At 32.8% G+C, this 15,682-nt stretch overlaps 1 pseudogene; it reads left to right on the forward strand.

Annotated features, from left to right (window-relative positions):
- Positions 1 to 13,154: 13,154 nt before the first annotated feature.
- On the forward strand, positions 13,155 to 14,761 carry LOC141546918 (ATP synthase F(1) complex subunit alpha, mitochondrial-like; annotated as a pseudogene).
- The last annotated feature ends 921 nt before the right edge of the window (positions 14,762 to 15,682 follow it).

Raw genomic sequence — 15,682 nt, forward strand, 5'->3', positions numbered from 1 at the left:
AAGCAGTTTCTAGATAAGTTCAAATGGTTAATTAAACAGAGTGATTCCATCAGTTCTTGCCACTGGATTCAAGCAAACATCTTCACTTTTACACTTAAAAAATGTTCAAGTATAGAGTTTGGAAATTTCATAACCTCCTGAGGGTTCAAAGTCCAGCCAGAGAGATGAATTTGAAAACTGAAAGTAGATCTCACTGCCACTACGCTCACACTTGTTTTGCTATCACCCAATAATTGTGCTATTTTATTGCTCTTCTTCTACTAGTTAGCACATGTTCTGGGTCACAAAGGAATCTATGCTTTCATCTCTGTCTACAATTAATGAAGTCAAGAGCACACAGAGAGGCTATTCCCATTATCATTTTTGGTGTTTTTCTTTTACTTCTTCTTCTTGAGCCACTCCTTGGATATTTACCCCATGCTTCCTCACTTTAAATCATTTATAACCTTTAAGCCAACATTCAGCTTTTTTCATAGAATCTTATTCTTACATTAGGGGCCAACCAGAAAACACAGATTTTATCAGGATTTTGCACCAGGTGATTCTATATCTATCGTAAAACACATTTACAATTCACAAGATGGGGGTTGTGGTTTTCCATAACATTTGAAATTAAAATGTAAGTAAAAGCCTAAGAAATCTACCTGGTTTAAAACTGGCTGAATAGCCATGGGTTCAGTAATTATTAACTTTCCAAATGTCAATTTTGTTCATTAGAAGCACTAAAGCTTCAGTATAGAATGGGAAGAAGGGGATAAATTCCTGTACTTGAGAATATTAGATGAAGGGTTTGTTTTAAAGAAATTGCAAAAGAAACAGATATTAACTACTTGACTTAAAAGCAATTATTAATTTTTTAATCCTTTCAATTTCAATTTTAAAAATCACCATAATTAACCCTGGGTCTATTTTTTTTTCCATTACAAATATTATTCATCATCAGTATTAATATTAAACTTTGGGGGGGTCAGAATCTAGATTAAAATGACTACTTTTATATTAGGACAAAGGCAAAAGCTGAATATTATCATAGTTTAACTTCAATTTGGTCTACTTGTATTTTTTGACTTGTATTTTTTCTTTTTTTCTTAGTGATCTATAGCCTCACTATCATAAGGATTTAATGTAAATTCAGGATGCTTTCTTTTACTTCCATGACCTTTGCCAACAAATAATTCCATTTTCCCTTGGATGTAAATAAATTCAAAAAAAGGTAATTAAATATGATAACATGGAATATAAATATGTCACAAGAAATACTAAAACATATTTTTGTCTTATTTGCTCACATAATAATTTCATGAAATAATCAAGAGAGAACTATTATCTCATACCTGTAAACCTATCAAAGATACTAAAATATGGGCAAAACCATTATTAGGAGAGCTGTGGAAAGAGTGGTATAATTCATTTCTGGTCAATTCAATTTGATTGCTATAATCATTCTGAAAAATGATTTAGACATATGTGAGAAAAGTTACAAAACTTTATACTCTTTACACTTGAGATCCCAATATTGGGATTACACCCCAATAAGGTAATTATCAAAAAGTAGTAATATATTTTACAAAAATATTTATAATAGTATATGTTATTTTAAAAATAGCTGTCATGATAATTGTGGAGATATGTGTAGAAGAATTGCATATATTTAATTTATATCGATTACTTGCTTTCTAGAAGAGGGGTGAAGAGAAGGGAAAAAGAAAGAAATTTGGAACACAAGATTTCACAAGATTGAATGTTGAAAACTTTACATATATTTTGAAAATAAAAAGCTTTAAAAAGTAAAATAAAATTTAAAAATATCTCTTAGCAAAATCAATGCTGACTATTTTGGAATAGTTATATAAAACATTACGGCTAGCCTATTAATGTATATGTGGTAAATATGATACAGGTTTAAAGCTTTGTAAAACTAGATTAACCCAGAAAACTCATTGGCTCTTACTGATTAAACTTGTCTTTATTTGTAGCAGGGAATATTACAAATTCTGACCAAAGGCATAAAATTAATTTGCATATTTTAAAAGTAGCAATAAAATAATTCTCCCATAAATGTATGGCAAATTTCCCCCAACAGAGTTTATATATATATATATATATATATATATATACACACACACACATACATAGTTTATATATATATATATGTATATATATATATATATAGTAATATATATATATACATACATATATATATATATATATTATATATTTATGTAATTATATAAGAGATTTCTTGCCTAATGGACTAAGGTCTTTGGAATAAAGAGCCAAAGTCATTACATAAAGACTAATCTTGACAAAAACAATGTATAAGGGATAATAAGTCAGAATAGATTTGAAGTGTCCAGATCATGGAAGACTTCAAAAACCAAACTAAGGATTTTATATTTGATTATGGAGGCAAGAAGGAGCTTTCTGTGTTGAATATATAAGAATGGGGTGATTTTGTCACACAGTGCCAATTTTAAAAAGTCATTTTAGCTGTTAGATGATAAGAATAGAGAGATCTGAGACAGGGGGATAAATCACCAGGGCATTGTGGTGATCTAGATTCAAAGTGATGAGGGCCTGAATGGAGAGAATCTAGAGGGGGGCAACCTCTTGAAAATGCACAGGAAAGGGAATATCATTGAGAAAGTGATTGGATCAAAGGCTGCTGGGAATTCTACAGGGATGAGGATTAAGAAAAGGACAGTAGATATGGCACTTAAGAGACTGTAACTAACTTTGGAGAGAACAGTTTTAGGGTTTGGGTTTGCTCTTATTTGTTTTGTATTTTATTTTATTCAGAACTTAAGAAATAAAATAATCATTTCCATAACAGAAGAGGAAAAAAAATGATTGCACATGAAGCCACAAGCCTATTATGTATAATTTGTTAATAAAGTTATCACATAACTTTTTTTCTTTCTTTTCTACCCTCCAGATTATCATGACACACACACACATACACACACACACACATGCAACACACATAACACTATTGTTTTTTGGTAACACCATTATTTATACACTTTTATTTATCAGTTCTTTTTCTTCATTCAAATAGTGTCTTTTTGTCTTTCTTCATAGGCTCTTTGTAGTTACTTGGGGTATTTATAACAATCAATCAAAATGACTTAGTTGCTCAAAGTTGTTCTTAAAACCACATTACTATCAATAATAACAACAAAAAAGCAATTACTGAGAAAAAAATTCATCTGGAAGAACAAAAAGTTAAGAATATCACTGGAACTGGGACAAGGGAATATAAAGGAAGGAAGTTTAGCAGTTTTAAAAATTAAACTATGTTTTAAGGCAGTAATTATCAAAACTATATGGTACAGACCTAAAAAAGAGAAAAGTAGATCAGTGGAACAGAGTAGAAATATAATTTACAACAACAAATGAGAAACTTATGTTTAACAAATGTAAAGACAGATTTTGGGGGTAAGAATAAACTATTTGGTTTAAAAAAATGTCAGAAATGTTGGAAAGCAGTCTGGAAGAAACTGGGCTTAGACCTATATTTTGCACCATTTATCAAGATAAGATTAAAATGGATATAGAACCTAGATCTAAAGAGAGATTTTACAAGAGTATTTGAAAAACATAGAACATGTTACCATATCAGTTATGGATTGGTAAACAATTTATAAATAAATGATGGAGAGCAGAGCTTCTTTTCTTAATAAATTTTTAGGGAAGTTTTCTTGACAATTGCTTGAAATGTCTCATCTTCTTTTCTTTATCTTTCAGTATCTTATCTGTGTCTTTCCAAATTGATTTCAAGTATAGGTGAGATGTGAAAGGAATAATTTCAATTACATTAAATTAAAAAGATTTTCTACATATAAAACAAGTGTAGACAGTTTCAGTTTAATGATGAAGCCAGAAGATCAATTAAATAGATTTTTTAAAAAATGAAAGAAAATAAAGAAAGAAAATAAGAAAAGTAGCCATTGTTCTAAAGGAATTTATCCTGAAAGGAGAGAACCAAATAAGATGTGTATGTATTTCATTTAGGTTGAGAGAAATATGTGCATATATCTATGGGCTGCAGAGAATTCTGGGAGAGATTCCAGACAAGTGAGAAAGTGGGAATTATAGAAAGGGAGACTAAGCTGAAGAATAAAGGATTTAATGGGTTTACTTGAACATCTGAGAAAGATATGAATTACATGAACCTTACTCATATAAAACAAAGAAGGTTTAAAAACAAACTATTTCATAATAGGAATACACCAATTCAATATACAAAGAAGCAGAAATAATGCAATAAAGTTAAAAAGGAAGGAATGCCATGGAAGGAAAGATTACAAGTAAAATCAATATAGAACTCCTTAATGAGATTAACAAAAATTTGTAAATAGAAAAAAATTTGAATGTTGGTGTTAGCCATCAATTATGAAATGATTGAACAAACTAAACAAATTAGACACTAATGTGGTGAAATGCTGCTGAAAAATAACCAAAAAAAATTATTTCAGAGGATTCTGAATAATATAAACTGCTACAGAATAAAGAAAGCAGTAATAGGAGAATAATTTATATAATATGTGTGTTATGTTATTTATACAAGGTTCATAAAGAAAAAGAACTTTTAATACTGAGAATAATGTAGACAGCCAGACAGTGCAGAGAACAGTCTCAGAATCAGACGGAATCAGAAAGGCTCATATTCCTCCTGAGTTCAAATCTGTCCTCAAATACTTACCAACTATGTGACCCTGGGCAAGTAATTTAATCTTGTTTGCTTCAATTTACTCCTTTGTAAAATGAGCTGGAGAAAGAAATGACAAACCATTCCAGTACTGTTGCCAAGAAAACCGCAGAGGAGGTCATGATATGTTGTATATGAGTGAAACAACTGAACATGATTAATGTAATGACAAAAATTTCTCTAGGGGATGAAACATATCTACAGATAATCTTCTGAACAGTTTTATTAAGTGACCAACCCCAAGTCAAACAAGTATTATACTGAATGACTGAGACATATTCAGGTTTTTAATATTCTGGACACTAAATTATTGTTGTTCTTTTGTTGTTGTTGTTGTTTTCAAAATATAATTTTAAGTATGCCTGGAAAGATACATGTGCTTTTCTTCTGAGCTTATTTTTCTTTAAGAACTGCCATCTTTTTCACTAGGTGACCTCTACCTGAAGTCACCATTTTATGGAAAGGGCTGACTCTGGCCTTCCATTCATTTCAAAAACATGCCCTCTGGGTATTTTGATTTGTCTCCTTCCCTCCCAAGGTTTTTTAGCTCCTTTTGTATGTTATCTCTTTTAATTAGCAAATAAGCTTGGAACTATCTTTCTTTTTGTTTGAATTTGTATCCCCAATTAGCACAGTGCCTGGCACAAAATAAGTGCTTTATAAATGCTTGTTTTCTTTCTTACTTACTGGAAATTATTTCCCTAAATTCAGTGGAATGCCTTGCTTTTTAATATCCACTCATTCATCAAAACTAAACTAGAAATGACTGAATCTCAAATATTTTCTCCCAGAACAGAGGGATATTAATTGGAACCTTTCTCCCTTCATGTGTATACATCATGTTATGGAAACAAACTAGTTATCAGGAGACCTAGGATGGTGTGTCTACTCTATATAATCTTGGATAAGACACTTAGCCTCTGGGTCTCCATTAAACAAATACATTTACTGAGCAGATTCTATGCTATGAACACTGTCCTAGGTGCTGGAAATTCATATACAAGCAAAAAGGCAGATGCCTTCCCAATGGGGAAAAACAACATGAATAGGAGCTGAGGTATACATAGGTGAGGATGGAGAAAAAGGTGCTCACATAAGGACATAGAGGAGAAACTTGGAAAGGCTGGGGTTGTGCAGGGGGTGTATTAGATTTATTAGACAATCTCTAAGGCACCTTATAATTGTAACAATCCATGAGAGTATTTTATGATTCATGTGATCAAGATCCTTTGTTTTGCCCATTTTCTGCAAGTTCCTATAAAATCATATCAGAAATATGATTTTCAAGGAAGCAAAGTTAGAAGCAATTATAACAGAACTGTGCATAATGTGAAAGTCTACATTTTTTAAAAACTTGCCAGAAAATGCTGACTCAAACTTTTCTATAACAAAATAAACAATATTCATTATAATAAAACTTACATTTGCAATATTCTATAAATATATGCAGGTATAAATTGACCAAAAAATTGCTGGAATCTATTAGCACTGGGAAATCCTGCTACCCAGTGCAATGACAAAAAGTGTAATTACTAGTTCTAGTGTTTGAGATACCAATTGCTGAGATAAATTGCTATGAACTATAGAGGACTCTGAGTACTCCATATGGATTTAAATGCACTTACCGGGAAATGAGGTAGCTGAATAGTTCTTGTAATGCAATTTAAACACATGTAAGGTAATACTCATTGACAAATGTAGTCTAAACTTCTTACAGGAACCCTCAGCTTTCTATCTATTTGATCCTTGAAAAGAAAAGAAAATTGAAATATCATTGAAAGCAATGAAGATGCCAGCATAAGTGTTTGTTTTTATCTTGAATACTGCTGCTTTTTTTTTTTTTTTTTTTTTTTTTTTTTTACATCTTTGAAATTAATTCACATTTTGGCAACTCTATGATTTCCAAATCGATATTGACATGATATAGATAATAAGCATATTAGTAATTAAAATTTCCTTATAATATTAGTTATTAAGTTGTAAGATCTTCTGAGTCTCTAAAATATTTGTTTTTGCTTTTTTACAAGGAAGATAACTGTTAATACCATCTGAATAAAGTCATATCTTTTGCCTAAAACACTTGGAAACAAAGGTCATTTTAGCTGTTTTATGTAAGTAATTATACAATCATAATATTGAGGAATTGTAGACCTAGGGAAGTGAACTTAGATATAATCTAGATGAATTATCTTATTTTTATCATGAAAACAGAATGAAGACACTTAATTTACTCAAGGTCACACTAATTGGAGGTGATCCAGCTGGGGTTTAAAACCAGGCTCTCTTGCTCCATATCCAATCTTCTTCCTACTCTGTGATGCTGTTTTCCTCATCAAAACCTCCTGCTTTCCATATCCATTTTCCATTGTTTTTATTAGACAAATCTTTAAGTATTTCCATAAGTGTTCATTGAGAAATGAACTCAAATTTCCTACTTAAGTCTCTGAAAAACCTCAACAGGACAGAACTTCTTTATTCGTGGAAAATGTTATTCAAAGATTATTCTTAGAATCATGATTGCTCAAGTATCTTGTATTCATTCTAATTTTAGAAATTGTAAATTATATTTCAAAGTGCATTGCAATTCCTTGCAGTAGGTAGAACCTTTCTTATTATTGTTGAGGGCCCCACTATGCTGTCAGGCACCCAAATTCACAATCTATATCAATATCTTCCTTGATTCTTCAGTTTTTATCACCTATTGTATCAAATGTGTTGTCATATATTGTGGATTCTCTTTTCATAATCTCTCTCACATATAATCTCTTTTTCCTTTGTTACTGTGTACCATCCTGATACAGGTCCTATTCATCTCAAGCTTAGGCTATTGGAAGAACATTTTGATTGATCTCCCTTTTTCAAATCTTTCCTCACTTCAGTCTATTATTTACTCAAATCTATATTCTTAAATTATCTAATTATCTAAATATCTAAATTCTAATATCACACACATACACTCAATAAACTCCATTGGCACCATGGAACCTCCAGGATGAAATGGGAAATCTGCAGCTAGCTTAAAAAACTCTTCATAATCTACTCTTCTTGATCTTTTCTAGACTTCTTATATTTTCATGTAATCTCCCCATTATTTTATCTCATGGTATAAATCTATATTATTTTTCTCTCTCTCATGGAATACTAGTCCTAGAGTCAAGAAGACTCATTCCTCAACTGTGTCCACTCGATTCAATGAATTACTTCAACCTTTATAGGAAATCTCACCTCCTATGTAAAAAATCTTTCCCAATTCTTAATAATAATAATTCTTTCTCTCTGTTGATTATGCCAAACATATATTTTATTTATTTATAGTAGTTTTCATGTTGTCTCCCTCATTGGACTGTGAACTTCTTTGAGAGTAAGGAATGTTTTTTGTCTCCCTTTCAATCTGTAACAGTTAACATAGATACTTAATAAATACTTCTTAGTTTGATTTGCTTTATGAGTCCAGTTTCAATAAAGACATTCAAGGATTTGAAGATCTCTATTGCCCTGTACTGAGATGTTATTGAAGGCCCTAATGATTCAGCACTTTGAATCTTAAAGAACCAGGGGGATATAAACTTGGGAGTTTGAAGTTAGGACAAGAACTCATGGTAAGAATCAGAAGAGCAAACTATCTCATTTCTAAGCCAAGAGAAGACAAAACATGGCAATGAATCCCGATTCATTAGCTAAACTAAGAAAGATATGTAAATGAAAGAAAAGATCCCATAAGTACAAAAATCATTGCACATGTGAAAATATCATAAAATATACATAATGATTGCAAGGGAACTCAATGTGAAAATGATTTTTTAAAATGAGAAACTAGAAAAAATAAAATGAAATGAAAACTTTGAAAGAAAGATTGAAGAGCATGTCTGAGTGAAGCCAGGAACATGCTCATGCTCTCCTAATTTTCCTCAGAAACCTCAATACCTAATGAAAACCACATGAAAAAGACCCAGAACATAGTCTGATGGGATGAAACAACTCTCCAGCTAAAAATAAATTAGGACTTCAAGAAAGGTTAGTCTCACTGGAATGAAAGGGATGCGCGGCACAGCTCATAAAATGTCCAGGAAAGCCAATGAGAGGGTCTGAATCAGCAACTGAGACCTCAGTTCTGGCTCAGTAGTAAAGCAGACCGTGAGGAACCCTTCAGGCCCAGATCTGAAGGCAAATTGACAGCTAGGAAACCCAGTCAGTTTCCTGGAAGGAGCAGGCAAGGCTATCCCATGCTGTGAGAAGACACCAAACACAAGGGGTGCCTGAGCTCAAAGCCAAGGCTCAGAGCGACACAACAAGGTGTAGACAGAGTCACCTTTACTCCAAGTGCAGAGGTTGATCATAACAATCATAACATGGGGGAGGAAGGGTGAAAGAGAAAGAAAGAAGATTAGCAAGAAACAGAAAAGAAGCTTAATTATAGAAAGCTATTTATGGTGACAGAGAAAACCAAAATACCAACTCAAATGAGGACAAAGTGCCCACATGAGAAATCTCAAAGACTGATATGAATTTGTCTCAAGCCCAAAGAGGCTTCTTAGAAGGTCTCATGAAAGAGTTTAAAAGGCAAATAAGAGAAGAAGAAAAATTGAGAAAATAAATGAGAGGTATACAAAAGAGAGACAACATATTGGAAAGGAAGAACAAAAGTTGACTGAAGAAAACAATTCCTTAAAAAATAAAATTAGCCAAATGCAAAAAAGAAAAAAAAATCCACTGCAGAAAACACTCTGAAATGTAAAAATAATCAAATAGAAAAAGAGAATCAAAAGCTAAATAAGGAAAATCACATATTAAGAACTAGAAGAAATAGAAACTAATGATTCTATGAGTCATCAAGAATCAGTCAAACAAACTAAAAAGAATGAAAAAACGGAAGAAAATGTAAAATATTTCATTGGACAGTCAGTCTATAAAATATAATATTGTACCATTAGAAACAATCAGCAAGATGAATTCAGAAAGATGTGGAGAGAATTACATAAACTGATGCTAAATGAAGTGAATAGAATTAAGAGAACACTGTACAAGGTGGCAATAAGACTGTGTGATGATCAACACTGCTGGACTTGGCTCTTTTCTATCTGTTATTGGTGCAGTTAGAGAGGGCATACATGGACAGAAGGAATGAATATGAAAGAACTCTGATGGTATCAAAGAAAGAGGCATTAAGGAGTAGAAAAAAAAGATTGTACTGGGGAAAGAGTAAAGCTCCCAAATTTAAGAGGATGCTCTACTTAGCCATAAGAAACCTTATTCATGATTTAAATGACTGGGAAATGTATATTAAAAACAAGAAAAAAATTGAAATATAATATTCTAAAACCCCAACTATATGGGTTTATATTCAAAAATAATTTACTTTCAAATTCTAACTATATTATTATTAGACAGAAGAGGGTAGACCTTTAATGGATTATAGGACCTTCAAATAACAGTAGGATTCAGTAGATATTTTAAAATTCAAACAAAATAATCAAACGACATCTAAAAAGGGAACTGTTCAATTAGAAAGGGGCTATTCAATGATGTAGCATTAATATTCTAGTGGGGAAAAGTAGGGACAAAAATTCTCACTTCAGAACACTTATCTTTCAAAGCACACTTGAGAGAGGTAAATTTAAAAATAAAATGAAATAGAAAATGTGGGGATGTTCTGAGGGCTTAAAAATGAAAATGAGAAGGGATTCAAAATTTAAGAAAGGAAGTATTCACTTGTGCAGAAAGGAATAAGAAGATGCACTTGCTATTTCTCATAATTCAGGATCAATTCCTGACAAAATTGCCCCCTTCTCCCAACCACTTAATCTAGACTAGATTTTTCCCCCAAAAAATGACAGCCTGTGTTTCCTTTCTCACAACTTATTATTTGCCTCTGGCTTACTGAAGCACTTTCTAGTCAACTAGGGATGTAAAAAAGCACATTCACATGGACTCTTCAAATGTTGGCGATATCTCAAACCTTTTGAGTCACCATCTACTGCTGTGCTCCATCACTTGGTGATATATGGGACTAGGCCCACCCTACCTAGAAGTACTAGAATACACTACTTAAATGTGTTTTTTCCCCTGTGTTATGGCTAAGAAAACTTCCTTTTGTTAACTGTAGTTTACAAAACTACATGAGTGACTTGTTTGGTTAAAATATTGAACCTGAGCAAACAGGAAATCGTTTTGACTCAGACTACTTGCTAAAAGGATATGTGGGAAAAGTATATAAAGATGGTAGAAGGGGCATGGGAAACAGGCATCAGATGAAATGAAAAATAAAATTTTGTACTGCTAGACACAAATAGTGTCACATGAAAATACATCAAACACCACAGAGAAACAAGTGTGTGTGGGGATCATTGCTAAGGAGGAGGATAATTCTGGGGAAGAAATAGTTGCAATCAGAACACACATACTGATCTTGAAGTAGGGATAAGTAGGGATAAAGATAAGGAAACAAAAGAAAAGAAAAGAATTGAATTCTTAAGAAGCATTCATCAATTGGGAAATGGCTAAATAAACTCTAGTATGTGAACTTAATGAATAACATTGTGTTCTGTGACAAGATGTGAATTCTTTCTCAAGTGTAGTAATCTTGTATTAATTGACTCAGAATAAAATGAGCAGAACCAGAAAAACTATTGATACAATGCAAAAAAAAAAAACATTGAAAAGAAAAAAAAGACATGAATTTTGATCAAGATAATTACTGACTATGACTCCTGATAGTCTAAAATGAATAATATTCTCCTCTGATGGAGGGAAAATGGACTCACAATGTAAAAAAATGCAACATTTTTGGAGGTGACTACTGCCTGATTTCATTTTACTTGACTATACGTATTTGATAGAAATTATTTTTTACTTGTTTTCTTTTTAACCTTTCTCTCCCTTGGGAAGAGTTGGAAAATTAGAATTAGTTCTGGTTATATCACAGAGAAAATGAGGGTCACTGGAACATTTTAAATAAACATAAACAAATAGAAGAGTTTGAAAGTTTATATATATATATATATATGTGTGTGTGTGTGTGTGTGTGTGTGTATATATATACATATATATATATATATATATATATATATATATATATCTTTATAATTTAAAGAAAGTATGTAATACAGAATAGAGATTCCTGATTTCATGTTATTTTTTGTATTTACTCTATGGATGGAAAGACTTTTTTGGGTGTTCAATTTCAGAATAAAGAAATATTTTAAGTAAAAAAAACAAAACATAAATGCAAGTTATTTTTAGGATAACTCTTCAATGTTTTTTAACCAATTAGAGAAGGAATTTCCATATATTTATGAATACATTGGAATTTCATAATCACAATTTCTCAAGAGTCTGTGCCAGAGAATACACAACATTTTCAAAGACCTAAATTTCCAGCCATGCTAATCTCTAAATTACCTAATATAGTTTGGCTTTCTATAGGTTGGCAGTCTTTTGTTTTACATTGAAAGACAATTCATTTATGACTTTAATTCCAATATAGATTTACTGACAACTCAAAGATCATATCATTTTTCTTTATATCACTGTTTTCAAGACTGCAACTCATTGTCCAATGATTCTACAGGTCAACTGGCAAACAAAGTTGCCAATCTAGCCCACATATCAACAAATCTAGGGTAAAGAGATGTCATTTCTTACAGCAGTACAAATAGGTTATAGAAATTGCACTCGCTGACTAGCTCTAGTGAACCTTTTATTCTGACCTGCCTCCTCAGTGTATTTAACAATATCTTTAAAGTGCACTAAGAACCCCATTAGTAGTAGATAGACAATGTGTTGATATATAGTGTTTAAACAAATCATAAGCCTACAAATGAATAATCAAATATTAATTCCAAAGATTTATTTATTTATGGCAAAATATTTGGCAATCCTTAATGTAAAGGATTCTCTGTACCCCACTCCAAAATTCTATCACTGACCAGTCCTCTAGATTTACCACAGTTCTCCCTCAATCCTTTATTTTCTTCTCTCTCCTTGTGGCTTCTAGTTATCAGTTCTTCTTATTTGGATTTTGTAAACTGGGGTAAAGACTATTATTTGATTGATCCAAAGAAGAGTTGAAAGGGATGGGGAAAAGATGCAAACATCTGCTCAGTATTTATGAAAGATAACTTAGTCATATTAATAGTTTCATATCATGTTTCTATATAAAAGGTATCTCTATATAATAATTTTTGTGTATAAGCTTATAAAAAGTACAATATTGTAGATTATAGTTGATCAAAATTCAGTTCAACTGAAACAATACATATTGAATGTTTACTAATAATTCTTGTTAATTAGATGCTAAATTTAGTTATTTTTACCTGCTAAAGATCACAATTGCTTTTCAATGTCTTTCAAAGATCATGGCCTATGGCAAAGCCATTTAAGAGTGATGTTGGCAGTCAGTACGGAGGCAGAGGCTGCACAGGAACCCTGAGGAAGACCTACAAGGATGCTGTCTGTTCGAGTCACTGCTGCCTTGACCCGCACTCCTGCCTGCCAAGTCTCTAGAAGGGCCTTGAGAGCAGCCTTTGTTGCAACCAGGAATCTCTACTCCTCTAACAGCCACCTTCAAAAGTCTGTCACTGCTGAAGTGTTCTCTGCTCTGGAAGAGCATATTTTTGGAGCTGATACCTCTATTGACTTTGAAGAAAATAAGAGAGTCCTATGGTGGTGATGGTATTGCCCATGTACATGGGTTAAGAAATGTTCAGGCAGAGGAAATGGTGGAATTTTTTTCAGGTATTAAGGGTATATCCCTGAACTTGGAAGCTGACAATGATGGTGTTATCCTGTTTAATAATGATAAACTGATTAAAGAAGGAGATATTGTGAAGAAAACAGGAGCCATTATGGTTACTCCTGTTGGTGAGGAACTTTTGGGCTGTGTTGTAGATGCTCTGAACAATGCCATTGATGGAAAGGGTGCAATTGGTTCCAAAACTCATCAACGAGTTGGTCTGAAGGCCCCTGGAATCATTCCAAGACTCTCTGTGCATGAGCCCATGCAGACTGGCATTAAGACTACGGATAGCTTCCTACCGATTAGCCGTGGACAACGTGAACTGATTATTGGTGACAGACTGGCAAAACATCAATTGCTATAGATACAATCATTAATCAGAAACACTTTAATGATGAAACTGATGACAAGAAGAAGCTATTCTATATTTATGTTACTATTGGTCAGAAGAGATCCACTGTTGCTCAGCTGGTAAAGATGCTGATACCATGAAATAGATCATTGTGGTTTCAGCCATTGCAACTGATGCTGCTCCACTTCAGTACTGGGCTCCTTATTCTGGATGCTCTATGGGAGAATATTTCCGAAATAATGGCAAACATGCTCTAATTATTTATGATGACTTGTCCAAACAGGCTGTTGCCTACAATCAAATGTCTCTGCTCCTTCCTTTGTCCTGATCGTGAGGCTTATTGAAGTGATATATTCTACCTGCAGTCCCATCTGCTGGGGAGAGCAGCTAAAATGAACAACACTTTTGGAGGTGGCTCTTTGACTGTCCTTCCAGTCATTGAAACACAAGCTGGTGATATGTCAGCATATATTCCAACAAATGTCATCTCCATCACTGATGGACAGATTTTCCTGGAAACAGAGTTGTTCTACAAAGGTATCCACCCTGCTATTAATATCGGTCTGTCTGTGTCCCGCGTTGGATCAGCTGTTCAAACCAGAGTAATGAAACAGGTGATAGGTACCATGAAGCTGGAGTTGGCTCAGTATCATGGGGTGGCAGCTTTTGCTCAGTTTGGTTCTGACCTAGATGCAGCTTCTCAACAACTGCTGAGTCATGGTTTGCATCTGACTGAACAAAGACAATATTCTCCCTTGGCAATTGAAAAAAAGGTGGCAGTCATCTATGCTGGTGTTCGAGGGTATCTGGACAAATTGGATTCCCAGCAAAATTACCAAGTTTGAGAGTGCTTTCTTAGCTCATGTCATCAGCCAACACCAGTCCCTCTTGAGTACTATCAGAACAGTTGGATGCAAAACTGAAGGAAATTGTCACAAACTTCTTGGAGGGATTTGAAGCTTAAATTCCCACAAATTTTATTAATTTGGTTTTTGATGTATCTTTTAGTGATTTGGTTCCATTCATTATAGGACTTTAATGCACTCTTGGGCCTAATGTATAGAAAGCCCATTATTATAAAGAGTTCCATGTTAAAAAAAAAAAAAGAGTGATGGTAGATGAATAATCAAGAATATATGTCTAGGGCAGAGGAAAGGGGCTGTGTTAATAGCAAAATCAAAACTACTTCCTCACCAACCTAATCAATTCTTCAAAATACAGGTGTTAAGATATTGAGCTCAAACTTCTTTCTAATCAAATGTATGTGGGGGAGTTTTCTAGCATTAATATAGTCCATTTAAAATTAGTCAAGTGTTTTCAAGAGGCTAATTTATAAAAACAAGGAGAAAATGGGTATTTTACCTTTTGGAAGGACATAAACATAAAGTGGATTATAACTACCTTTCTTCGCTGCCATAAAACTGACAATAAAGCAAAAAATGTCTAGTTTTCATTTGTGTGTAAGCACTTTTATAAAATGCATGTTAGTTTTTTTTATTACTCTTCTTTTATTTCAACCATTCTATTTCTCTTTGAATTACTAAAATGCATTTCCTAGCATTAATGAAGCTATACTTAATTGCTTTTGAATCTTTTTCAGTAACAATTCTAATTCAATATGTCTTTAAATTGTTCTGAAACATTTGAAAAGTAGAACGTTGTATAAAATGAAGAGGGAAATGCTGGAAAAGGAGCTGGCACTAATTAAATTGTATTGTGGAATATTATTATTGGCAGTGGGCAATGGGGAGAATAGTGATAGGGGAGGGAAAAATTATATTTCACTGGAATTTAAAGTTTTTTTTACCATGAGGTATATGCTTTCATTTTTACAAAATGCATTAGTTGAGTGATCTGCAGGAAATATGTGTGTGGTTATTTTTTT

The sequence above is a fragment of the Sminthopsis crassicaudata genome, chromosome 6 (assembly GCF_048593235.1).
Source record: "Sminthopsis crassicaudata isolate SCR6 chromosome 6, ASM4859323v1, whole genome shotgun sequence".
In the NCBI taxonomy this organism is placed as follows: domain Eukaryota; kingdom Metazoa; phylum Chordata; class Mammalia; order Dasyuromorphia; family Dasyuridae; genus Sminthopsis; species Sminthopsis crassicaudata.